Raw genomic sequence first — 27,816 nt, 5'->3', positions numbered from 1 at the left:
CTCTGAATGAGGCCTTTTGTTTGGCTGGTCCTGGATGCAATAAAAAAGAAGACAACAATCCTTCCTCCCTCCAGAGTTTCCACTTCCCCTGCATTATAGCTCTGAGTACATCATGTCCTTTTGACGAATTTTTCCTTGTAGATGAAACTGCAGAGCTGCTGCTTTAAAATCTCCTTTTCCAGCCAATCTCTTACTTGTCACAATGTCCTGTCCCAGGGCACTGCTACTCTGACTCTCCATCCTAACTCCAAGGGCAGCTGTGTGCCTGCTAAATGCAAATCACTTTTCTGGACTCTGTCTACAAGTCCAAGGATCTGCTTGTCTCAGCCCTGCCTGACTGAAGAGATGTACCATAAGGTTTTCTTTTTTTCAGACCTTTTGTTGTGTGAAGTGTGATTTCAGCCACAGATGTTCATAAAACACAAAGTGGGAACCAACAATGCAGCAGCATGTTCCAGTGGCTGTGACCTCTGGCTATCCTTGAATGTGCTAAATTGACTCTCAAAAGCCATGAGCTCTTTCCTCATGGCTCTTGGCCCTCTATAGCATCCATCTCTGTGCATATCCAAGCTTTTTAACCACACACAGTTGGTTAAAAGGAAGTACAGATTGCCTGTCTGCCTTTCTGGCAGCTAATCATCTTGATGTGGTGAGGGTCTGGAAGCGGCACATTTGTTGAATGCATGGCTTATCCTCAGTGGGCAGGTAAAATCCAACCTTGCTTTTGTCTTCGTCTTTGCACAGTAGCTAAAACCACAGTCAGGCTTTTACAGATGCTTTAAGGCTGGTATTGCCCTATTATTAATGTCTTTTCAGCCATCTGTTGTATTTATTCTCTTAAATAGGATGGAAAGACTCCCTGCCAGGAACATGATGAATTACTGAAAGAATAAAAATGATGGCTATAAGGACATTGCATAGCTTCTTAAATATAAATAAGAAACTGGTGTCTCCATGCAAGTACATTTGCGATATTAATCAGCCTTTCTCTCTTATGAAAAGCATCATCTAATGCTAATATCTTGCTGTAACATCATTTCAAATAATGTGGCTTAATTCTATCATATTATTAAGTTTCACAAGACTGTGTGCAGATAAAGGAAGATGAATTAAAATGAAAAAATTTCTTGGAATCATTTTTCCTGCCTGTCAATTAAAATCATAGCAATTTATCATTTACACATTAAAACAACTATTTTTCCATAAAAATACATATTTAGATTCATGAAGTCAGCTGTTGGGAATTATGTAGGAAGGATCATTAGAGTTGATCAGAATGTATGGACTCTAGCCAGAGACAACAAAACAATCTGGCCTATTACAAATATTGCAAGTACACTTGTGTGAAAACATGGTGGAATTTGACAGAAAAATTATTCAAAGGACAAAAATTTTAATATGTTATTAAAAAATCCAAGTTCTTAACATGTAGAAATGAGATGTATGTGTTTCATGAGGAGATAGAACTCTAACCAGTTAATTGCATTCTTTAACTAAATATACATTATTTTTAAATTTGTAGAACTACCTGTCAGTTTATCATGGGCTTTAGTGGTTTGAATGTATGGCTCTTTACTCTATTTGGTTCATTCTGCAGCTGCATTCTCTCAGACTAAGCTCTATATTAAAAAGCTCATCTTGGCCTGCCAAATTAAAAAATCAGTACAGAAATCATTTTATTTTAGTTTACACAAAAAAGGACTTGTCTTTTTCCTTGTAATGAGAACTCAAAACAAAGGATATTTACAAAGCATTTTCTTTTAGAGGTCTTCTTTTTTAATTTAAAGAGAAATTAAATTAAATTTTGTAACAGATTAGAAATCAATATAGTCCACAAAATCACCCCCTTCTTGCAGACCAGTACAGGTACAGACCTGTAACCAGGGTTTTGGGGTTCCTTCCATAAAGTACTCTGCTTGAAGCCCTGCAAGGGCTGGCAGGTCAGGCTGGCTGCCCACGAGCACCAGCAGGTACTTTCTGCATGCAGCCTGGACAGGCTATTGAATGTGGGTGGAGTATGAGGAAAGGCTGAGGGAATTGAGTTTGTTCAGCCTGGAGAAGAGAAGGCTTCATAGTGACCTAATTGCAGCCTTCCTGCACCTGAAGGGAGCTTTCAAGAAAGATGGAGAGGGGCCTTTTACAAAAGCATGTCACTACAGGACAGGGGGAATAAAGAGGGCAGGTTTAGATTCGATATTAGGAAGAAATCCTTTACTGTGAGGGTGGTGAAGCACAGGAACAGGTTGCCCAGAGAAGATATGGATCCCCTTTCCCTGGAGTGTTCAAGACCAGGTTGGACAAGGTGTTGAGCAACCTGGTCTAGTGGAGGGTGTCCCTGCCCATGGCAGGAGGGTTGGAACAAGATGATTCTGATTACTTCTTGCTAACATTATTTTTTTTAAGTTTGCACATTACGTTTTGCTTCATATGACCACGATATGGTCCCTTCAGCACAGAAACATGTGCTGGTTTCTTCTAGTGGAAGGTCAGGATCCAGTAGGGATTTATGGGAAATGTATTTTGTCTGTGACTGTAAGAGCGCTGTTTATGTTTCTCTCAGTTTATTCCAATGAGTAGACCTTAATGCTATCTCATCTGTGGTCCTTCTGTGCACTTATGTTGCTTCCTTAGGCTTTTTCCCCCCCCACAGCACAATACAAATTTCATATTGATTAAGTTTGATCTTGTGGAGAAATTAAAGTGTGTCTTTGTTTCTGTTTATCACATTTTTCTATAATTTGCTTTGAAGTGTACAGTTAAATAGTTGTTTTCTTCATGTGCATTAGTCAGCTTTTAGAATTAAATAAAAATAAAAGCCTTTTTAACAGTATCTTTTGTTTTCTATCTTGCCTATTTTATAGGTTTATGATGCATCATCCTGTCATTAGTAACTACGATGAATCCAGTTGCTTAATATCCAAAGTAATGGAATGATCCTTTTCCCTGTGCAGCACACACAAAATGCAAAGAAATGTTTTCTGTTGTGGGTGGTGTTTTTTAAATTTCCTCCTAGGGGTCTTTGTGAAGTGGAATTTCACCAATGGACAAGGGAAGAAGAAACCAGGACAGGACCTAGATAGTAAGATGCCACATCAGCTTGTGTTTGCTGTGCCAAATTCTCAGTCATTTTGTTGCTCTGGTGGCCTTTAGGACATATAGGTCATCCTACTAAGTGCTGGGAGAAGTGCTGTTGGGAGACAAAGATGTCACAAAGAGCAAAATATTTTGATGTGACAGTAGCAAATATTATTTTTGGTTAAGCTACTTTGAACTATTTATTTTGGGACAAGAAAGGCGGAATTAATTTGTATGTCCGAAAAGGTTGTGGAAGCTTTGAAAGTTTTTTGAAATAATATTTTGCTGTCGAGCTGTCATTGACTTAAGTGGGAGAGGGGGTTGTGGCACTGTAGAATAAAAGGAGAATAAATAAAAAGAATAATTAGAAGTTTCCTAGTTACTACCGCAATTTGTGTTTTAACGTAAGAAATTGAAAGACAGAGCTAGCAGTAATGCTTCAAACCAAACAGCACCCAGGGAAATGTTCTGCACGTCTGCTATCACAGCTGAGGCAGAGACAGCCCTGGTGGGAGCTGTGCTGCCCTAAGGAGCAGCTCTGCAGCCACTCAGCCTGGGCTGGTCCCTGCCTTGGCTGTGCTGGCTGCCAAGCTGAGCTGTGAGCCTCTGCACAATGCAGCTGTGGGCCTTGAAGGTGTTGTGACCTCCAGATTGCTTCCAGGAACAACTCATAGTAAAAAGTAGAGTTTCATAAAGTATATAAACCCAGAATAATAATCAGCCAGTCATTTCATGCCCTTGAGCTTTCTTTTCCCAGAACATTCTGATTGTGTTGTTACTCTGAAAACTTGGTGGGCAAAGTGGTTGACTCAGTTCTTATTTCCTTCACCTCTTTTTGACCTTTAGAAGGTGATGTCTTATTCTTCTGTGATATATGTCTGCTTGGCTTAAAAATACTTCCTGCAGTACAAAACAAATTGATTTTATATGTATTTTGGACCATTCCGGACTTTATTTTTATTTTTATTTTTATTTATTTTTATTTTTTTTGTTTTGTTCAGGATCTCCCCCACGACTCCTCACCCCACAGAGACATGCCAACATCAGTGGTTAGAAAATACTCAGATTACATTCTTTTTTGATTGTTGCTGGTTTTCAGATTTCAACTCCTTAAATTTTATGTATCTTACTTTATTTGAATGTTCCCAAAGAGTTGCTGTTGCTATGCACAATTTTATGATGACCATCCTGTTTGACTGAACTTGGTCCCTATCCCCAACACTTTTTTTCATACTGTAGCTCTGCAGTGAAGCAGCAAATAAGACCTCTGATATTCTTTCAGCCCTCATGTGTGCTGCTGGAACTGCCAGGGGAGTTTCTGTCACTTGAGAAAACTTGATACCTTGATTTTATGCCACTCTCAGTACTTCAGTGAATGTTTCTTTCAGCGGTGAGGTTCATGTAAAATCAAGAGTGGTCCCATCACTTTCAGCTGCCATGTTTCCCTCAGACAGGCACACACCTTTCCCTGCAGCCTTAACATCTGTCAAGTATTTCAAATTCTTGACACTTGATGTGTCAAGAGACACTTGAGACACTACATGTGTTAAAATCATCATAGCTTGATTAGTTTTTACTTCTGACTGAACCAATTGGGCTCATATTAATTGAAACTCTACTTAGAGTCTGCGCACTTCTAACAGCATTTCCAACTTCAGCCTAGAAGGATGTTTTTCCTCATCTTTTAGCTGACCCTGGTAAGAACTAAGCGAAAAACTGTATTGTACATTCTATACAGAGGTTATAAACCCTCTATATTCTGTTATTTTTATTGAGGAAACTTTGTTGTTTAGTTAATATCTGTATAATTGATCTCCTGTCTGAGGCACCTCAATCTGTATCACTCAGATGCGGTTTTGGTGTGAGATAGCAGGGTCATAGCAGATATGCCTATATTAGGGGAATTGCTACAGAAAGCCACAAATTGAAGGGTATTTTTTAGAGGAGTTTTTAAAAAACAAAATCCAGAAAGTATCAATAATATCTAGCTTCTCAGCTTGCACAGGCATTGAAGTTTCAGGTATTGTATGCTTCTGTAGTGAGCCTTTAAGTGCCAGCTACGCCATGTGACAATAAAATACATTTCCCTTTGCAATCAGTTCTTGTGAGAGGCTAAACAAATCCAGGTTTATTCACTCTTGAATTTGCACTGCTTTTGAGACTACTATCATCCTCTATTTCTTCTCTGAACAGTACATTCTTGTTTCCTTTTGTTCTGAATTGTTTTTTCTGATCTCAAGTATTAGTTTTTTTGTAAAAGGTATTTCCAACAAAACTCATCTTCCATGTTCTCTGACACTTGGATACTTTTTGAAACACTGGTTGATGTAGCAGTACTTTTCCATGAGTTTTCAACATTTTACTTAATGCTAATTCTTTGCAGAAGCCTTACAGCCCATTTATAGAGCGACAGATCTTATCTCTGCATTATCTCAGCACTGTTACTGTGCAATGTTATGTATGACAGCTGGAACACTCATGGACTCCAGCTTGTATTAGTTTACTTGGATAAAGGTTCTCAAGACTATGAGCATTCTTTGATTAATACTGTGGTTGTTTCCACTACTATCTCTGTACAAAACTTTCTGGAACATCTCACTGGAAAGGCCTGCTCATCATGGTACCCTGGGCTGATTGAAACATCTCTACAGAAGTAAAATAAAGGGGTTTTCCCATGTCAGATTTGAAGAACTTCTTTGCAGACTAATATTATTTTGTAACAAAGAGTTTCTTACAGTGTCTGTATTGTAATGAGCTGTAATAGAAATATCATTTTATAAGTAAACCCAAAGGCTATAGCACAATGCAGTTGAACATACCCAGAATCAAATCAAGTGTCATTACATTGTATGAGCTGGCACTTGGAAATCCATGATGAAATTCGAAAAGGGTAATCTTGAGTCACTACCCACCTACTGGAATTTTATTTACAACCAGTGCCAGGGTGACTGAGAAAATGAATTGAATGTGTGCTGATCAGGAATCCTGAAAATGTCTTGCATCCAAACATCTTCTATACTAGGAATGGACAAACCAGAGAATTATTGTAAATTAGTACACCTTCTCTCACTTCCCTCCAACAGGTGAAGTAGCTTTTAAAATACACAACATTAAAAAATAAAAAATCCCCACCCTTTTTTTTTTTTAACTACACAAGTTAAAAAAGGCTAATCAGATCAGAAAAAAAAATAAGTTTTGGGTATTTTCAAGATCAACAAGGGGAGGGGAGAGAAAATTGGTTTACCTTGCCAAAATTCACCTTTTTTATTGCCATAGGGGTGATAAACCTCAAGTGTCTACTTTTTCTTTTCTCTTTCTCTTTCCCCTACAGTATAAAATAGGACAGATTCCTTATGAATACTGAGAACCCAAAGCAGGTTTTGTTGCTTATTGTTTGACTGTCCTCCAGTGGATCTACCAGTTTCCAGTGACTCCTTCTTCATTCATTAGCCCTACAAACATTTTAATTTGGGGATTTGGTTAAACAAATGACAGAAAGTGACAACCATTTTTCGTTGGTTTTGTTTCATAGCTTAGTGGGCTGTGAAACCAGTAACAGGGTTTGCTTTTCTCATGTGTGTGGTGACATGGGATGGTTTTTATACAATCTATTGATTTGAATTTTTTTATCAAGGTATCAGAGATGACATATCTGTTACTCATGCCCACAAAACTGTGATTGATGGGTGTATGCTGCAGTGTTGGGCCCTTTTTTATATTTTTATATATTTAGAATGCAATTGATCTGGAGGGTCTCCAGACCAGCAGAAATCATAAAGAAGACAAGAAAAATTGCTGATATTTCTGATTAGTGGCTGAAAGTAAAATTAAATATGTTTCTGAACTGACACTTGAAGTCCAGAGAGATCATGTGTTCTTGACATCTCTACCTTGAACCTCCTGCAATCCACTTCTGCCCTCCTGCCACTGTTTTTGCTGGTATATTTTCCCCGTTTCATTCTCTCTGCAGAGACGATGTCCCTGTCCTCCACAACTCTTCTCAGAAAATTTCCAATTATCTCTGGCAAAGCACCTGTCAGTAGAGTTGTTCTGTCAAGGACTGACCAATCCAGGACTTTGCTGAAGGTGCCTGCATGTCTAGCCCTGCCATTTAAGGGTAAATTATCATTCAGCTTTCAGCGTATTATCTAATCACCAGGGATTGATTTTCACAGGTAGACTATGAGGGGTCCATTTTAAAGTAGGAGAGGGTGAGAATAAAGAAGAAGAGGGTGGAACAGAGCAACAAAACTTCTGATTGGTGTTAGTATACAGAAGGCTTAAAATTATGCAAATGAAGATGCAATCAGAAATTATGCAAATGAAGATTTGCCAGACTTTTTTTTAAAAAAACTCACAGTCCTAGTGATAGTTCCACATCTGACCAGGATATAGATGTGATCAGATGTAGTAAACCCCATAGATTTAGGAAAAGCACCATGGAGAATATGAGCAATAGGAATGCTGAAACAGCAAAAGAAAATTCCTGTTTTCCCGTCCTCCACCCTTAACCTATCTCTGTAACCCTATAAGGCAATGTCATGTTAACCCCTTACCCATTGGTCAAGCTTGGATCCTTTCCAACCCTATAAAAGAAGCATACTGTACCCCATTAGGGGAGAAAGAAGAAGAGCAGAGACCCTTCACAGACCTCCCCAAATAAAGCCATCTCCGTGGAACAGCCTGCGCCTTCTCCTTCTCCTCTCTCTCCGTCTGCTGCAGCCTCCAGCCCAGGGCACCACTACCTAGCAAGCAGAGCTGAAATCCTGAGAGCTTGCAAATCACTATAGAGCTGATAATCACTATGCTTGCTAGATGGTAGCCCTGAGGCCTTGGCATGAGCGAGCTAGCTTCGGGCACCCGGTCCCTACTCAGGGACTGAGCTCCTGAGCCCTAGTGCTCTGCTTTATGGTAACGCCAATGAGGCTTTATTAATCAGAGAGATAGATAGAATTCCAAATCAATTTTTGACAGAAACCAAGGGAAGAGAAAAAACTGAGGAATCTGGACTACTGAGTGAAGAGTTCATCTCTGTTTTTTAGAGATAACATGAATCAGTTGTCTTTCAAGCACACAACATAAAGGATGCATATAGTTCTGGTCCAAAGTGGTGATCAAGGCATGTGCTGTTGTCAAAGAAGTATGGTCTATCTGAGGGTGCCAAGGTAGTGATTAGGAAGGAGTGGACTGGGCTGAAAATTGGCTCAGACCGGAAGTATACAAACAGAAGGTTAAATGTTTGTGAATCAAACCTCTTTATAAACTGTAAGGTTTATAAAACTCTGTAAAGAGCTCAGCTACAAGCACCTGAATTGGAAAATATCTGGGTTTATGGCCTTCATGACACATTGGCCAAATAGCACAGACATGAAAAATGCCAGTATAATCCTAAAATACATGAAAATAAGTATTTCTGGTAGAAGAGGGGTAATTGACATCAAAATAAATAGCTCTGCTCTCGCCTCATTTGTAAATAACATTTTTATTCAACTGTGAGAAGGAATTTGAAAAACAATGAGTCCATTTTTAGGGGAAGCTAGAGTGCTTTGGCTTAGATAGTATATTGAGAGCTAAAAGGAGATATGATTGTGAAAATAAATGAGGCTAAACATCAGGTTATAACTAAACTGAAGGACAATGTCACCATAGGAGCAAATGGCTATGAAAAATACACTGATAGGTTAAGACTGGAAAACAGAAGCATGGAAAGCAAGAAAAAACCCCAAACTCACACTACCACACTATTAAACTCACAATGTAACTTGCTTTGCTGATGAAAAGGTGTGCATAAAGCAGTGCAAAGACATTACAGGATATCATTCAGTGACTCAGTTCCTCTGCTCCTAAACGTAACAAAAGACATTTTTACCTGATGATAATGAACACTAGACTGAACTCAAATTGCTGAAAGCTATCAAATTATGAGGATATGAGGTGCTGCTCTCAGCAACCTGGACAAAATATAGAGAGGCTAAAAGTTAACTGTGCAGGTCTTGGTCCTGAGTTACCCCCAGTTCTGGGAAGGTCTCAGAGCTGGTGGGATCTCTGGGACTAGCAAATCCTGGTGTACAGGACCCTGCTGTGTATTCAGAGGCTGAGGCAGAGGCACAGGTGCTGCACTGTCTGTTCCTTTTGTTCTCAGCCCTGTGTGCAGTGAGGAGAGAGTGAGCAGCACATGGATTGGAGAGTCCCAGTGGGAGCACCAAATTGAGCAGTGCTGTTCCTAGACTGTGACAGCTTTGCAGTGAACAGCATGAGTAAGGTTTCATTTCTCTTTTCTCTCTCATCCTTGTTGCTCTAGAAAAGCAATTTACTTATACAAATGTATTTGGAGGGATTTGTTGTTTATCTGGGAGTTTTTTCTCTTTTTGGGGAAAGATTTTTGTTTTCTGCATGTCTCCCTGTGACTCTGCCATTCTTAGGTTGCAAACAGATAATTTGTTTTTTCCTCCTCTTTTCTATGTTTGTGGTGGAGGAGGGATGTTTATTTCCTTATTCCTCATCTACCTTTGGATGTCTGGCCCAGCTTAAAATATCTTCAATTCTTGTAAGTCTGCAATTAGATTTGGCAGCCCCACTGTTTTCAATAGGTGCAGTTCCCTGCCTAATGTTTAACTTCAGCAATAACTGCAGGAACTTCACTCCTGGCTTTGTTCTGCCTGCAGTGACTAATTGCAGGGACATAATCTGTAGTTAACCACCTCTTTTATATATTTCTGCACTAATATAATGCCTGTCTTTTCCGCAGAATGAATGTTCTCAGTTTTATCAACTTTGATCTCATTAGAATCAATTTTCTGCTTTCTCTTTCATTTAGGTGCAAATGGCACTCTGAATAAATACCCTTTCAAACATGACATTGGACCATGGAGCACATGACAAAATAATTCCAGTTGCAAGAGCTGTTTAAGTATCTAGAATTTCCACCCCAACGTTGTTTTCAGCATCTTCACTGGCTCTTATTTTCCCCAAACTGAGATGGAAAAAATTAAAATACTGGATTGATCGGAGGAATGAAAACATCTAGAAAATGTTATGAGTCAGAACTGACCCTGCAATGTCTGATTTGGATTTACTGAGTCCAAAAGAGACTCTCCTTTGTGTCTGGGTTTTGAAATTGGTTCTACATGCCTAGATTAATAAAAGAATTCAGGGACTTTAGGCCACTTCCCATTTCTACCAGCCAGACTACAGCACTTGCACTGACTAAAAAAACTCTTGGTGAGCTTTAATAACGCAATAATATTGAAAAAGACACAGATATTGCCAGAAAATAATGTATAGCTATAAATAGCTCTGTCTGTGCTTCACTGCAGGCAGGACAAGCAATAAAAACCATGTCCTGTTGGGCAATGAACCCTGCTCTCCCAGCTTCCACACCCAGAGAAAATAACACACATATTTGAGCTCACCCACATCATTAAGGAAAATTATTCACCCAGTAGATCTGGGGGACAAAACCAGCCAGAAGCTGGAATGGAGTGGTGGGGACGTTCCCCACACCTGAGGGTGAGCTTTAGCTTACTGCTTTCTTTTTCTCATCAGAACTGTAACTGAGCATCTGTGAAAGTCTTAGTGTCATGCATTCAATTTTTTTGAGGAGAAACTCAGATATCTGCCTAGAGAACGTAGTTTCTGACACCTAGGATGTCCTAATTTTTTGTCATTCATAAAAATTCATGTGAATTCATAAGGATTCACATGAATTGGTACTTATAACAAATAAAAAGTGTGTAAAAATAAAGACAATTTATTTATTGAGTTTTTATCATCTTGCTGAAATTAATATAGCCATGAATGCAAAAAATCATAGGAACCATAGCTACATATGGCCATACAGCTTCACATAACCTTAGCTAATGGAGACTCTTCTCTGACTTTCAGGAAAATTCTTTTGAAAATTTTTTTTTCTTTTCTTCACCGAAAAAGAAAGCCTCTGTGTTGTAGGAATTTTTAATCTAAAGTAATTGTATGATAAATTTCACAGGATACTTCTGTCTGTTTCCAACCTATGTTACATCCCCAGTGGTAAAAGCGCAGAGTAAGAGAAGCAATAAAACTTCCTAGGGGCCACCAGCCCCTGGGATAGATTTGATTTCTTCTAAAGAAAGTAGGTACTGTTGTTGGGTCCATATCACTCTGAGTATTAATTTAAACTTGAAATGGATTACAAACTCAAAGTTAACCTTAGTGTGGAACCCAGAAGTTTGAACTCTGTGAAGACTAATTGCCATCTGATTCCTTTGCTCTGCATGAATGGTATGTTTATATTTAAATTCTTATTTGATTACCTGGTCAGTCCCTTTGCTTCCACAGATGGGGAGTTACCCTCAAAGAATAGGCTGGAGCTTGCTGTAGTTGGAGAAATCTCAGCATGTTTCTGACAGACACAAACACTGTCTTGTGTAAGAGAGAAAGTTTTGTCTCTCAGCTGCTTGTTAAGAGGCAGGAACCTGCTTAGTTCAGTATGTGTCCTCATAACTGGGTCACACAAGAAGAAATAAAATCAGTAGGGTCTGAGATGTCTGGTTTGTGGGTTCATTTCTTACAAAAAGAGACAATAGGTACTACCCTCCTGGGTATTTTGGGTCCTAACTGTAATTTACTCAGCAAAACAACTTGTTTAGCTAAATGGCTTCCAAAAAAGGCATATCATCTGATGTGGATATACCAAGAGATTACAGATCTGCTGCTCTTGTTATTACACTGATTAGTTCTTTAAGAAAATTATTCATCACCTTTACTGAAAATTCATTTTAGTAAATTTCATTAAAATCTATTTTTTCCTTGTACTTCTTCTACACTACACCGAAGAACTTACAATGATAAGTATTCTAAATTCTTTTGCATTTTCTTACTGTAGAATTAGGTAATGCATACTTAAAATTGCTTTTTGGTTTCTCTTTGACAAACTTTAGGGGAACAACCTATTAAGCTTTCTCTGCAAGAACTCTTTGCCAGCAGTCAGATCACTTTACCCATATTTTCTCCACCTTTCTTTATTGCCTAGAGAAAATGACAGTGGGAAAATATGTAATAAGGAAATTGCATTTCCACCAAATTTTAAAAGAGTTTTGAAGAGAAATACAGTTAAAACACCAAAAGAATGCTTGTTTTACACCTTGTGGTGACATGAATGGTCTAGTATGAAGCAGTTAAATCTCAGGCTTTATGCAGTTTTTCTATTGATGCATTTCTTTGTTTTTGCAAGAAATTAGTCTTGCTTCTTTTACATGTGTTTAGAGATAAGCGGCAAAAATTCACTACTGTGAATTCTTATCTCAATCAAAACTAGCTCTTCAAATACTTAGGAAAAATGGAGTAACAATGCCTTGGTTTTAACAGTGTAGAATCCAATGAAAATGCTTTGAAAGTCTGTACTATTCTATCCATGGTATGAAAGTAATAGAGGCTTTTGTAACATTTCCAAAGAACAGAAAGGGGTGCCCTTTTCCCTTCATATGAAGACTGTAGTGTCTGTTTCGTATCAGATACAAAATAAAAGTTATTATTTGTCACATAGTGCTCTAATGAAATATACTGGATAGCAGAGATATAGACTTGGAGATCAACAGACAGAAAGAGAGGTTGGCCCATTCTATGCTCTCCTTCTCCACCTGGTTCCAATTGAAAGAAACCAGACCTGCAGCAATGGGGACCTGGGGTGTGGAACCCTCTGCTGATGAACAAACATCCTTCCAGACAGAAGCTGTGGGTACAGCTGCAGCTCCTGTGGCAAACAGAAAATCAGCAGGTCACATCCCTAGCTATAGTGCACCTCAGCAAAGCATCCTGCACCCTGGCAGTGTCCTGGGGGGAAGCCCTGTGGTGAAATCAGGTCTGCAGGGAGAAATGAGGCAATCCTGATGACCTGTGACTAAGGAAAGCCCCTTCCCCCTGCCTCTCTGACCTCACCGGATCCTTTCAAACTGCAGAGAATACTTGCCAATACTTAGTGGCAGATTTCATTTCACAAAAAACATGAGAGTTAATTCAGCTGTAAATATTTCTCCACCACATTGAAAAGATGTCATGAGCAGCATTTGATAATATACATGAATTGCATATCCATCCCCTGCTCCTACCTGATCATTAAAAACACAGTTTTGTACTTCACACCCTACCAGGTGCTGACATTGTTACAACCCGATGCCCTTTCTGCTTGAGGAGCATGGTAGCTTGAGATCTAACTAGTCTGTGCCACTGAAAATCTAATTATACTTTTTCTTGCCAGAGCTGACAGCAAGTTGAAACCTTTGGCAGGTGTTTCATTTCCATAACTATCTGTGCGCTGCACTGCGTCTCCTCCTGTGAGCCCACGCGGTACCTGCTGGTCTTGATGACTGTAATGAGAGGAACTTGCTGAGGAGCCTTCCCTGCCTTCTGTGATCACTGCTGGTGAAATAAATAGCCTCATATATGGCATGCTCACTTTCTGCTTGTTTGTGGATATAAGCATAGTAAGGGTTCTCTTGCAGAGAGGAAGTAAAATTTGTCGTGCTAGAACATAACTTCTCTAGCATCAGAGCTGACAGAGCAGAAAAAAGAGAAAGCTAATAGGTGCACAGATATAAAGTGTAACTGGATTGAATTAGATGGGATTTCTTAGCATTATTTATAAAGGAAGGATCAGACCTACAGAGAGGATGATGTGAAAAGAACTTGTCTGGGGAGATTTCTGGCTGCTCATTCTAGCATACATGACAGCACTGTAAATAGGAAAGTAAACTGTTTACAGCAGAAAAACTGCAGCATGACTTTTGATATTTCTGGGTTTCCTTGACCATTGGGGGGGGGGGGAGGGAAGAAGGAAGACCACACAGAGTGCTGAATTTTCTCAAAACAATCTGTTTGCATTAAAAGGCCTGACAGTCACAAAGTCTGTGTGACTTAAAAAATGTCTTGTGTTCTCTCATCAAGAATAGTTTTAGGGCTTACCTGTTTGTTTGCTCTGATTCTTTCTGGGAGAAGCAAGGGCAACCCAAGAATAGGGGTTGCATGGCATGGAAGCAGACAGGCAGGCAAATTTCCTAAAAACTCAAGTGACTACAGCTTGCTCTGAAAACGTGGCACAATGACAGCCTATTTACACATTTAACAGATTCAGCCACTTTACCAATTACCAGGCAATGCCAAGAGCAGTACTTAGGGCTGCTTGGTAGCTGCTGTTTCAGTTCTCAATTGAAAAACAGTGGTAAGTGCTGATATAACTGTGCCCTGATACAAAAGTGCCCTGATACAAAAGTGCCTTGATACAAATACGTGGAGCAAGAGCAGCTGAAAGCACCATGGGGTTTGATAGTCTTCTTGGACCTTCCTCTTCCTTCTCAGTAGAATCTGCCTCAGAGCTGAGGCAAGCAGGAGGGCCTTGGGTGGTGACCATGACTGCAGAAACTCCCACCAAGTTCTTCCTCAGGTAAGGAGCCCACCTGGGTTACTGCCACCAGCTGTGTGTCCATCCAGGCTCACAGGAGCTGGCTGTTCAGTAAAGCTGTATCAGGACACCAAGAGCACAATAACCTTCCTGATATACCCTTTCCCTAGCAAACCACCCCTTCCCACACTGAATTGCTGGGAAGAAAGATGAGGAGTTCTGAGTGACAGAACCATCCTTGCATCAGCTGGCGTCTGCTGCTGGTGATATTAAGCTATTGGTATCAGTTTTGAAGCCAGGACTGTCTTTTTTTTTCTTTTTTTCTATGATTGGATTGCAGGCTCTCCTCTCTTCTTATCCTTGATTTCCTGTGCCTTTTTCTTTGTAGTATTTCTCCTCTCTTTCTTTTATCCAAGCCAGCTTCTACACCCAGAATAAAAATTACTGGAGGGTTTAACCTGGGGAATTATGTTTACTTTGCTTGCCTGTTCAGGTAAGGCTTATACAGTCAAAGAATACTTATGGCTGCTGGAAGGCATTTAACACAGGGGAGGGATTATTTCCAGGTACCTTTGCTGAGCTGCCCTTCAGTGATGGGAAACAAAAGTATCTCATTTTACAGCTGCTACAATTCTATGGTAAATCAAACATGCTATGCCGTCAAGGCACCCTTTCTGGGTTTGCTGGTGTATGAAATGCACACACTCTGGCAAGTGAACTGCAGCTCTTGGGAGAAGCAGTAGCAGTCATAGCCCTCTGTACTGGGAATCAGTTTATTTCTGTGGGGTCTAGTGTGCTCTCTCAGCACAAGCTCGTGGTGATGCCATCTCAGAGAAAAATAGACCTTCTCGATGCTTCTCTTCTGCAAGCAAGCAAGTAGGAAGTTTTGGGGTTTGTTGGTTGTTTTTTTTTTTTTTTCCCAGTTTCTTTCTTTCTTGTTATTTTTATTTGCTTGGTTTAGGTTTGGTTTTTGTTTTCTGTTTTTGTTTTTTTTTTAAACAGCATGTTCTCTTGCATTTTGTTACAGCACTAATCTCAAACTCTGCTATTGCTGCAGGGGGGAAGGGCTGAGGAAACAGTCTGCTATTTCTAAGAAGGCATAGTGAGTTCTTTCCTGTTATAGTTGGTATTTTTTATAAAATATTTTAGAAAATTTGACAGCTAATAATAAACCCTAAAAATCTCCTATCTTTATAGAGCCAGTATAAAATTATCCTCCGTTTTGGGCTGATTACCTTGTCACTATGCAATGTAAAGCCTATGTCTTACAAAGCCACTCTCTGTGAATAAAAGGATTTAAAGTAATGGTAAAGCTCATGCCACTACCTGTTCTCATGCTTATCTACCCTAATTTTTAGAAATACCTCTATTTTACAGTGGCAAATATTCTAGCTTCAGCAATGTGGCAATTCTTTTGTCCTCTGAAGTGCAGCATGTCTCCTTTTGTGTTTAAGTGATTAATGCATATTTTTCCTTATTCTTGATAATCTAGTGATTAAATATGACTTCCCATTTCAATTTCACAAACTACTATTGAAGTGTTGCTTTGAGTTACTGGAAATGTTTGGTCAGAAGCACTGTATAATACATTCCAAAGAGCTGAGAAGACAAACAGAAGATGGGAAGATGTGCTTGAAATTAGGCCTGTTTCTGTTACCATAGCAATGTAATAACATAGCAAAACTCTCCACAGATATTATTCCGAATATCCTACCTTTGCAGTTTCTCAAGGACATAGAAAGACCAAGTACTATTCTTTTCCTTGTCAAATCCCAGAATGTGGGAGTCAGGGAGTAGGGGAAAATCCTCTTTTAGTGTTTCTTCTTTGTAGGTTTCTATTAGCAATTTAAAATATTTTATCACAGGTGATAGTTATATTTGTGTTTTGAGTTAATTCCACAATTATATCTGGCATAAACATGCAAAGTTGTATTGAAATTAAGTAAAAGACAATAGAACCACGAAAGGAAACTCATCATATCTCAACTACAAATTACAAGGAACTGGGATATGATTGCAGGCTATGTGAAATGCAGGTAGATCAGTCAGAAGGCACTAAAGAAATTCAATGGAACGTTGAAGTGCTGGCAAGGTCTACCACTTCAAACAAAACAGGACATCAGACACACCAGTGAAAACCTGATTATTCACCAAAGCCAGGGTCAAAAGGAAATGATCAGACAAAAGGTTAGGGAGAGACTGACGTCTGGGAGACTTCTTGAAATGGGAACAGAATATCAAGCAAGGCTCGCTGTTGTCCCAGCTCAGATGGTAAAAGCAGGCCTGTCTTGCCATAGAGTTAGAGACAAGCTGATGATGTGGCTCAGCTCACTGGCCCTCCAGCACAGGTCAGACTGGGCTCCAAAAGAGTATTCCACTTGGACTGACTTGCCTTCAGACAATTGTCTGTAGTGAAGTCATGTATTGGTGAAAAGAGATGCTTAGAAATGGAGCTACTTGGAGTCTACAGCTCTGTCACAGGAATACCTGCAGGATAACAGCCCTGCCATGATTCAAAGCCTTTGGCTGAACTTCAGAGCACCTTTTATTAGCCCAATCTTTGTTTTCTGATTTAGTTTAGATGAGAATGCATCGTGCTAGTGAGTCAGCTTTTTGTAATTAAAGAGCCTGTAAGCTTGTAAATGCTTATCTCAGTGTGTTGAACTTCTGTTCTCCAGTTACAAATGATTACTGAGTTGTCATCTGTTCAGCCATTTGGGTTCTTTTATTGTGCTTAAAATTGGTCCCTTGCCTTGATGGACAAACCTCAATTGTCAGATCTTACAGCTCATGATTTCAGCTGACCCCATATAAACTAATAATCAATTAGTTCTCTGGAGCTACGTCATCTTTAACTTTCCCTAATTCCCAGCAACCAGACATCAAAATGCATACTTCAAAATCTCATGATAGAAATTGCTGTCTGTCTGACTCCAGTGGTGAAGCTGGATTTGCCATACATTTTCTTTGCTTTTTTTTCACCACATGCTGGTCCAATTAAACAATCAAGGTTCTAATGCTTTCAAAATTTGATTTTGGGTTTTGACATTGTATTTGTGCCAATTTAGGCTCTGTATGTATATTTTGACTGTGCTGGTGCTGAATCCACTGAACTAAATCTCTTGCATTAGCTCTTTTATTTGCAGTGCATTTGAAAAGGATTTCTGTCATCATTGAGACATGTGATGCAAGGGGGTGGACACTCAAACAGGTGAAGTTCATGTCCCACGGAGCTTGTGATCTAAATTTGTGGTAGGAAAGCTCTGCTCCTGTTTCTTTTCAGAAAATGTGACCAGAGTGGTTCCCCAGGGACTGCTGTAGCTGATGTACTTATATCAATTTTTCTTTCCATTGGTCAGTCAAGGCTTTCCATTGTTCCTTTATACCCACACCAGTACAGACAAGAATTTAAAACTGCAGTTTAAAAAGTGGTTTTGTTCTGTTTTTCATAAAGCATTTATTTAACTTTAAAAAAAAAAAAATCAATCAACCAACCAAACCCAAACAACAACAAAACAAAACAACCAACCGAACTAATGAAACCAGACCACAATGCACAAATGCATATCTTCCTGGAAAAATCTCTACCAAGGGGGCAAATCACCATAGCCCCATGGAGTGACAATTTATCCAGACATAATGTCCTCAGTGCTCTCATCATTGCACTATGAGCTCCTGAGAGAAGAGCTCGTGAGCATTTTAGTGCAGAGTCCTTACCTCTTTTGAATGCATGTATGTGCTGCAAATCTGCAACACAAAACTAGGATCAGAAAAAATTTGTAAAACATCATAAAGACAACAAAAGCTTTCATTGCTCAGGGAATGTCAATATATTTTTTTCTTTGTGCAAATAAAGAGAATGTTTATATGTGAAACAAAATCTTTAGTTATTTAAGAAAAAGAAATTAAATCCATTAATAACATGAACTTTGGATTTTCAGTCCTGCCAGTCTAATGTTCAGACAGCACCTGTTCCTACCTGACTCTCATAAAGCAAACCCAAAAATAATTAGGAGTGGGAGTAGCCAAGGTTGTGTTTTCAAATGAGTTTTTGATTCTCTACCCAGTTTTTAGCCTTTAAGATATACCAGCTGCATATTTCAAATCCTTCTTCACAACCACGTTACTTGGGCAGGAGATAGAGAAGCAAGGGGAACCTACTACTTCCCTCTTCTCCCCTGCCTTGAACAAAAAAGTTTCCAAAATCCAAGGCTTCTAAATATTGCACAGGTGCTTGGACTTCTTAAGCCATCTTCAACCTACAGTGTACAGAAAGAGAGAAATCCTTTGCTCACAGAGGCTGATTAACTCACTTTTTCTCTCTGCTCAGATACCGATAGTGAAGGAATCTATCAGAAACCTGAGCAAGACAGCCTGAAAGTAACAATGTGCCTTTTGAAATCCTCAAGTTAAAATTAGGCTCTGTACATTAAAAAATATATGTATCTAATATAAATTGACAAATATTTTAAGTGTTTCCTTTCTTTAAGTCACACATCTATTAAAATGACACCTTACCCTGCTTTGAGGGAAATAGCACTGACTTCTGCAAGAGAAATGGAAAATGATAAGTTTGTTCTTGATGCTTCATGGTTAAAAAAGAGAACAACAAAAAGTCTCTGTTAGACTGTTACAAAATGAGTTGATCTTATAATTCCTATTAGGCTTAAAACTTACAGCTGGTATCAGGCATTAAAATGAATGTTTTCCTTGCAGGCTTATAAGCTAGAAAGTGGATTACTACTAAAACCATGAAGATGCCATCTTCACTCCTAAAAGAATAAAAGTGAAGTTTTTTAAAAAATGAAGTGATTTTTTTAGAAGTATTTTTTGCTATTATTTAGTAAATGACAGTAAATATCCTGAGTTTTAGCTATAAGACCCAGCAAAAAGACAATGAGTGGTTTCAGAGCTGCACAAAGATCACTGCTGGATGTTCAGTGCAACAGCACCCTCTATGTCTGATGACTTCTAAATGCATCCCTTGCTCCAAGGTGCACTGTGCCAGGTGACAGCGTCAATTCTCGCTATCTGTGGGCCTCTTAATCTGACCTTAATAGCCCACGAAGATTAAAATAAAAGTATAAACATAAGAGTAATTAAAGACATAAAGAACAGAGTAAAAAAGAGCAGGTGTTCAGCACAACTCTTTGCCTTTTATCTTTCTTTTGTTTAATAAAAAACCCCGTATTTTGCTGGGAAAGAAACCGAGACTATGCAATTCATGGTGTCTTTAGTAAAGGACTTGGTGTTGCATGTCATGAAAAGTTACTAATTTACAGAAAATAGCAAGTAGTGCAGCAATTGGACAAAGGAGACACAAGAGTGTGTTTTACTTAAATTAAAAAAATGCTGGAAGACAGTTACTTGAGGAATTAACTGTGAAGTGTAATTTGCAAAACAGGAGTCAAGGCAAATGTAGCTCTAGGCTACGAGAGACATGCTATTTCTGCAAAGATAAAGAGTATTGAAGTACACTCTCCTTTTACAAAACATTGCTAAAATCTTCCCTGGCATAGAATATGCAATTATGGTCACATCTTTTTTAAAGTAACAGTGCAAAATCAGACTGGAACACTGAAAAAAAATGTATAAAGGAAAAAGAAGAAAAATAGCAGACTTGTATTTTAAGAGAGAAACAAAAGTATCCTTGCTGTCTCAGGTTTGTTGTTTGTTTTTTTTTTTTCTTAATAAGAATCTTCAAAGCTTGCTGTCACATGAATGTGGGGAAATCAAATTAATTTTTGTTCCCTCTTAGTGAAGTTAGTGTTTCACTTACTCTGTTGTGATTTTTGGTGAGGAGAGTAATGAGTAAAGCCTCCTGGCCATAAAAAGTTCAGAGAAGGTATGGAAGTTTTCAATTCATACTTTTGACCCACTGATTTTCTTACAGGTAAGAGATGAACACTTCAAATAGAACAGCTGGAGCTGTTGACAGTGTTTTCTTCCCTGGGGATACCTTTAGCATAAGTGGAGGTTTCATTGGAGAGTGAAGGCTTCCTCTTCTGCAAAAACATTTTGGTTATGGTGCTCTCTGTTTGTGAGGGATGCAGTGGCTGTACATTTGATTTTTTTATTGTCTCCAAAACAGATGTATTTGCTCTTGGGTTGAAGTAGAAAAAGCTGTCAGAAAGGTTTTGTCATTTTATTCAGAGCTGGTTGTTGATGCTGTCAGTGGCTATACTACTGTAGGGTTGCCCCATTCCCTGGAGGGCAGAAATACAGAAGTTTCAAAGATCTGGCTATTGTTTAGAAAAGCTACTGGCATGTACTGTGGTGAAGGACTTTAGTAACACTCACAGTATTTGTTTGCCTATTTAATGTACTTACAGGTAACTTTTCTAAGCTTCATTATTTCTGTACTACTTGAATATTTTTTTTACTGTTTTGAAAAGATGTTTTCATTTGGAATATGCATTGTGAATCCAACCTTCAAAGTCTTTATTCATTTTCCTAGTCATGCTCTCAGTCTGTGCTGCCAGCTGCATCAGTCCTTTTAAGAGTGTTTTTAGGGGAAGTTCACAAGGTGGTGCTGTATGATTTTCCACATCAGAGTTTGGATAGCTACTTTAAATTTCAGACCAATTTCTGCCTCCAAGGCTGTTTGCTGCCTGCCTGGGTTTCCTGTTATGTTATTAAGGGTTTTGTAAAATTTTATTCTTAGTGCAGAAAATATGGAGAATTGCTTGTTAGTACTGATCCACAAGGAAAGGGGTCAACTCCTTGCTAACTTCTGAAGTGGTGTATAAGAAAAATTAAATCTGATGGTGTTTGAGATACACCCAGAAAACTGCATTTTCTCCTTTCTAGTAATGCTTCCAAAAACAAACTTAGTAATTGCTTAGCAGTGATACTTTGAAGAAAACAAGCATTGTTTTGAATACCTGCATAATAGAAAGCTGCAAACCAGTCTTGTACATTTTCATTATTCTAGGTGTTGAAATTTTACAAAGGGATTTTGGAAGATTTGACTGCTTGGGTCACAGAGGAAACAAGAGCAAAAGATTTCATTCTCTGCAACACATTCATGTTTTGAGAAATCTTTCCCTTCCCTTTTTCCTTAGTTAACTTTTTACTGCTTTATTCCATGCATTTCTTTCCAGTTAATTTCAGTCCACCTTAGACATCTTTATAATTTTCTCACCACTGCCTTTGTAACCTCTAGCTCAAGTGATTTGCTGTGTGTTGACATCTTCTTCAAAAGAATGAAATTTTACTGTTATGAGTCAAGTAGGCATTTTGCTTGCTATACAAGGGAAGAGGCCATGCAAGCTTTCATATGCAGATGAATAAAAATTAGATTGAAATATATTTATAATGATTAGTAGTTACTACTGTATTAATACAAATATCATTATTTTGCATCTTATGTCATATTTTACACTTCCATTTTATGAGGCTATAGTTACAGTAGCTGAAAAACAGGATAGTGAATTTTAAAATTCCTCATAAAAGGAAGCAGTGTCTAAATGTTCAAAGAAGAGGAAGCAGACAAAGGTGTTGAGGGTCTTGCATTTACTACAGCAGCAGGGACTGAAAAATGTCCTTTCAGCCTTGAGATGTTGTGTGGCACACTCCTGGAGAGGCACAAACAGAACTTGTGCTTGAGAGTTCTGCTTTCCAACAGAATAAACAAACCAGTTTGGTTTAAAGTGCATCTTCTTTTCAAACGTCTTCTGTGTACAAAAGTTTTTGGTATCCTGAGCCAGGTATGCAGAACTTTGTATTTGGTCTTGTTAAACCTCATGAGATTCCCATGGGCCCACTTCTCAGGCTTGTCCAGCTCCCTCTGGGTGGCATCCTGTCCCTTAGGTGTGTCACTGCACCACTCAGCTTGGTGTCACCTGCGACTTGCTGAGGGTGCCCTCAATTCCTTTGTCCATGTGACTGAGAAAGATATTAAACTCTACTGATCCCAGTATGGACCCCTGAAGGACACCCCTTGTCACTGATGTCCACCAGAATTCTGAGCCATTGACCACTACCCTCCTACCAATTTTTTATTCATCTAGCAGTCCACCCATCAAATCCAAGTCTCTCCAATTTAGAGAGAAGGATGTTGTGAGGGACTGTGTCAAAGGCTTTACAAATTCCACAAAAATTACTTTTGGAGCCTTTCCCTTGTCCACTGATGTGATCACTCCATCACAGAAGGCCATAGAAATGTGCCTGCAGAACTTTTCTATTTCTAACTGGTGCCCCAGCATGGTTGCACTTACCTTCACCTGTGGCTCTTGTGCTACTGTCTCTTGCCATGAGGACAATGCAAGCTTCAGTTCCAAGAACTCTTTTTCTGAGAATTGGCATCCTCCAAAAATGGAGGAGAGAAAAAAGCCCTAAGGGTTTCAAAGATTTTTTTATTATTATTCTTATAATGGTTTAAAATGCACCTCGAAGACTTTGGTGGCGAATAGCCAGTCATTATGGCATTGATTTCAGCTTTCTTTCTCCACCGCCTTTTATTTTTTAACCTTGTACAGTATTTCTTGATAAGGTTTTTCTGAACAAGGCACTTGTTCCCTCAGTCTGCCCCAGAGATAGACCTCTGCAAGGAAAACGAGGAGGGGAATAAAGCAGAGGCAAGACCATGGTAAATCAGCTTGCAATCTCTTCTGGAGGCATTGCTGTTCTGTGCCAACCCCTATTTGGACCAGTACCCAAATACTTCACGTTGTTTTGAATTACAGAAAAGAAGTCATGCAAAGTTCTGCTTTGGGCTACAGAAATGACTGTTAATCTAATTTTGTTACTAAACAAAAACAAAAGTCCCCAAAGGAATCTTCTGGGCTCAATAAAAGTTCAGAAGAAATATCCTTTTAAAATGGAAAACTCTTTGAGCAAATTACAGGTTATACTCGCAAAATAAAATCTGGAGTACTTTTTTTTTTGGAGTCAATATTATGTAGAGGAGTAGTGTGTTTATAAAACATTATATAAACCACTTTTTAAGCAATAAACATGTCCTAATATTGACTAAGTATGTTTTCTTTAAACAACCTTGCATATGTTGCCCAAAGATACAAAGGTATCTTTGGGCACATTCTTTTGGTAAGAAGAATCAAGGTAAATGCTAGAAATTGGTACTGTACTTTATTTTTTTTTAATGTGAGGGAACAGAAATTAACTGACACTTTTAGAAATAATAAAAGATAAATTTCTTTTTAAGTTACTTTGTCTTTAGAGATTGAACATGACTGTGAGAAAATGTATTTCAACCATGACATGACTGAAATTGGTTAAAATATGAAAATAACTTCAGTTAATTGTTCTAAATAGGGATTAGTTTAAAAAATCTCATCACTTTTTCATTCTGATTTCTGGTATATTTTTTCTGCCATATTTATCCTATAATTTCCAGAATAGAATGAAAAATGCTTACACTTAAAGTGCAATTTTCTGAATTTCAATCACAGTCTTTTAGATAAGAAATTGTCTCCGTTAAAAAATAAAAAAAGCTGAGGGAAATTAATTTGTTTCCAGCTTTTACATGAAAAATTAAATGCCAACAAAACAATAAAGCCCACTTAAAAAGCCAGCTTAAAATAACTGAAATACTTTTAATTTTAGAATTTACTAAAAGTATTTATCTAAATATCAGCATACTATTGTTTTTATTTTATAATCTCATGTCTTCATTATTCAAAGTAATTTCCACCTTGCACAACTTAAGAAACTCATTAGTCTGTGATGAGTCTAAGTTGCCTGATTCTATTTTAGTTTTAAGTCTATTTCAAAGCATATTTTACACAAAACCCTTATGGTTACTGCTGTATTACGGAAAGAGGTTTAACTGCATATCTTAGTGGGATTTAGTAGGGAATATTTCTGAGTGCAACACATGTTGTTGCATTTTTACTAGAAGCATGAATAATCCTTCCCAGTGTCACTTGGGTTTTACTTTTTGAAAGAAACTAGATTTGAAAGTGCAGCTATATCATCCCAATTATTAGAATAAAAAGTGTTAAGCTACTGTAGTTGTAAGAACCTGTGGGCATAAAGAAGTGTTTTAAAATGTATAAATTTTCCTAAATGTCTGAATACTATGAGCGCCATGGCAAAATGTTCAGTTTTTCCCTTGCAGAAATGCTTTATTTAGTAGTTGTTTCATATTCCTGGCATTACTGATAAGTTTATATCATTTTAAAGCACATTTTTTTTAAATTTCCGTTATGTTAATGTGCTATTAGAAGCTTTGATTTGTTGTTTTTAGATGCTGGTAGGTGTATGTGATAGTAGGGCCCTGGAAAATGTTAAAGATAGACTCTGAAAATGTTAGGCTTTGTGTTTTGTCAGTCATTGCATCTCCATAAGCAGTATGATAAATAATATAATTGTTAGATGTGATGATTGTTTAGTAATTAAATATAATTATTGTATAATCATAAGAAGAATCATGAGAAACTATGTTAGAAATTTAAGGGGGGCCATGAGAAGCCATGCTTCTGAAATCTGTGTATACAATAGAACAATATAAGTTTAATAATTAACATGAAAGTTATATAATGATAGAATATAAAAACATGTTCATCTCGAATGTATGGTCAGAGTCAGATTTGGGTTGAATACCCCTGACACCCAGAGCTCTTGATAAAAGCACCGACATATGATCATTTTCGTGATTATATGTTTCCGAACACTAACATATGTACTGATTGAACTGGCTTCATTCATACAGCAAGGAGAAAAATGCTGTATACTGATGTCTGATGTGCAGACCATTTGTATGCAGTACCAGTTTCCCACATAGCTGCATGTCTTGGTCTCTCTATCACACCTAGCTCAATCACAGGTAGATTACTGATTTACATCATTTAAAACTCCAGAAATGTGAATTGATAGTTTAGTCCATCAATGACAGAGCAGCCCTTGAGTGTTTTCACTTCTCTGCGTGATCCATAGCATCAGCTAGGAAGCTGAATCAAGGGGAGTCAGGCTATGGCCCAGGAACTCCCTGGGGACTGAGAAGATGTAACCTGGGGAAGAAGTGTCCCCAGAGCCCCATTCTCTGATGCCAGCAGCAGGGAGTCAGGACAGCTGCTTTCCCTTTGGAGAAGTGCACACAGAATTAATAGCAGGCAGGAAAGTCCCTGGGGGATAAGACTTGTCTGTAGAAGCCAGGACAGCTTTTGGTTCCTAATCTTCAAGCCATAATTATTTGACTTAATAACTCTTTTGTAGTCAATTCTTGTTATTAATAACCCACTGGTGCTTTGAAATGTCTAACATTCCTTTAACCCTAGACGTGATCCTCCTGTATTTATAAAAGTTGGGTTTTCTTTGTTTCTTCTGTACACACTGCTCTTCTACTGTTCAAATCTGCACACTGCTTTGTGTCTTGCCTTTTGTTGTTCACTTAGCTAACCAAATTTCTACTTTACTCTTTGGTTATTTGGGTATAGAGCTTTGTCTCTTCCACCCTTTTCCTCCCTTCCACCTCCCCTCCTCTTACACCTCATTTGAAAAACTTTCTTCTGTTTCTGTAGCATTTCCCAGTGCTTATAACAAAAGCTATTTGATTTCTGGGTAAGGCAAGTAGTTATTAGCACTTATCTATCACACAAAAAGGACAATAACATCAGTGAATGATGTCAAGAAGAGTTCAGCACTCTCTGGAGGCTTATTTTGGATGGCTTGGGGCATGACTCAGAGTTGTATGCTGAGGGCACCAGTAGTTCTAGCTTCCTTTCTTTTATTTTCCATATTTCAGCCTTGCAGTTGATGCTTGTTGTTTGCTTTGGGTTGGTTTTGAAGTAGCTCGTTGTAACACAGAAAAAAGGGCAGCTTCCCTTTGGTGATTTATTGAAATAGCATTTCCAGTATCACTTCAAAATTGCCTCACTTGTGTTTCCATCACAGGCATAATTGTATGAAGAGGTTAGATTATTTCATCAAAGGTAGAGGGCCATACTTAGTAATCAAAAGAGTCTTTTATAGCCTCTTTTTGCAAACTACAGTTAATGTCACACTTTTCTGCATACTTTCATAAAAGTACATTGAGATATCTTGTATAGGCTTGATCCAAAGGTGTGAATCACAACTGAACCTGTACATGTGTGTCAGTCATATGACTTGCTAAGCATTTTAACTTTTTCTACATTGTAGATTGCAAATTTAAAGTCAGAGACTTTTTTTTTTTTTTTTTTTTATTCTGCAAGTAGGTGTTGAATACTGAAGTATTTTTATCTGGATGCCCTAGCCCCAGATTAGATACAAAGAACAGTAGAGTTCCTAAAGGGTTATCAGTTAAGACAAAGAATGTGGTATAGTGTATTATGTCTGACTGCTGGTATTTATTTATGTGGGCATTGTTTACAAAATGATAAATGCAACAAGTGGTGTTTTTGCAAGTGTCATGACATTTGTCCAAATGTGACAAATGTGACTTATTATCCAAATGTGATAGATAATAGTTATCCAAATGTGATAGTTTAGAAGAAGAAAGCAGACAAGCACCTAGAAAAGGGAGCCCTATCCTACAGCTAATCCCAGGTTTGAGGATGCAGATGAATATGGATGCTGACCCGAAGAGAAAGAGTTTGCCAAGGCTGGCTGTCAAACTGACTCTGTGGTGCCTTGGTGATGAGAAAGCTGTAGGCATGTGGGCCTCCACCCACACTGAAGACTAAATTAATGCTCTTTAGTGGGGCTTTAGGCCTTTATTTTGTGCAGGGTTGAGTTTCCTACTGTCCCTAATCTGTGCACTAGGTGGTCCTAAGCCGTGGTGCCATCACCACACAGGCAAACCACACAGCTGTGAAACATGTCACTTCAACCACAAGCTTGCACAGTATTTCTGTGCATGTATGGCACATTCATCTTGCACACAAATCTTAAAAAATCTCAGGCCATGGTTGCATGGTCACTTTAAAGTAACACGAATTGCAGCTAGAGCTGAGGAAGCAGCCTTGCTCATGTCACATCTCCCTCCAAACCTGCTCATGATGTTGTAATGTCCCTGTCAGCAAAAGGAACAGAGGGAGAAGGCGGAGGATTTGAGGAGTAACTTAGATCAAGCACCTAACATAGCCTTCTGCAGAGAGTCCTGTGGTAGAGGTGTCATAAGAGAAGCAAATAGATGCTGTGAGTTTTGCAGGACAGGATAGACTGCACTTTCCAGCTAAAGAATGGTGTGGATGGGCATTGGATTAGGAGGCAAAGCAGCCAGTTTGCACTATGGGTACAGTTTGAACCTTGTCCAAAGGAGAATTGAAGATCTGGTAGGGCAAAAGGCTCTGAACCACTGCAGGCATGAAGGAGTGCCTGGTAAAAAGGCAATGTGGATGTAATTACAATAAAGAGTTACCTAAGCAAGAATGACACTCTGGTAGTCAAGTAGGTCAGTACCAGGTCCTTATAGGACATTGCAG

This window comes from Agelaius tricolor, unplaced genomic scaffold (genome assembly GCF_023055355.1).
Source record: "Agelaius tricolor isolate 1412-34295 unplaced genomic scaffold, bAgeTri1.0.p SCAF_2, whole genome shotgun sequence".
NCBI lineage: Eukaryota > Metazoa > Chordata > Aves > Passeriformes > Icteridae > Agelaius > Agelaius tricolor.
The sequence above is the reverse complement of the archived record's forward strand: the minus strand, read 5'-3'. Positions refer to the sequence as shown.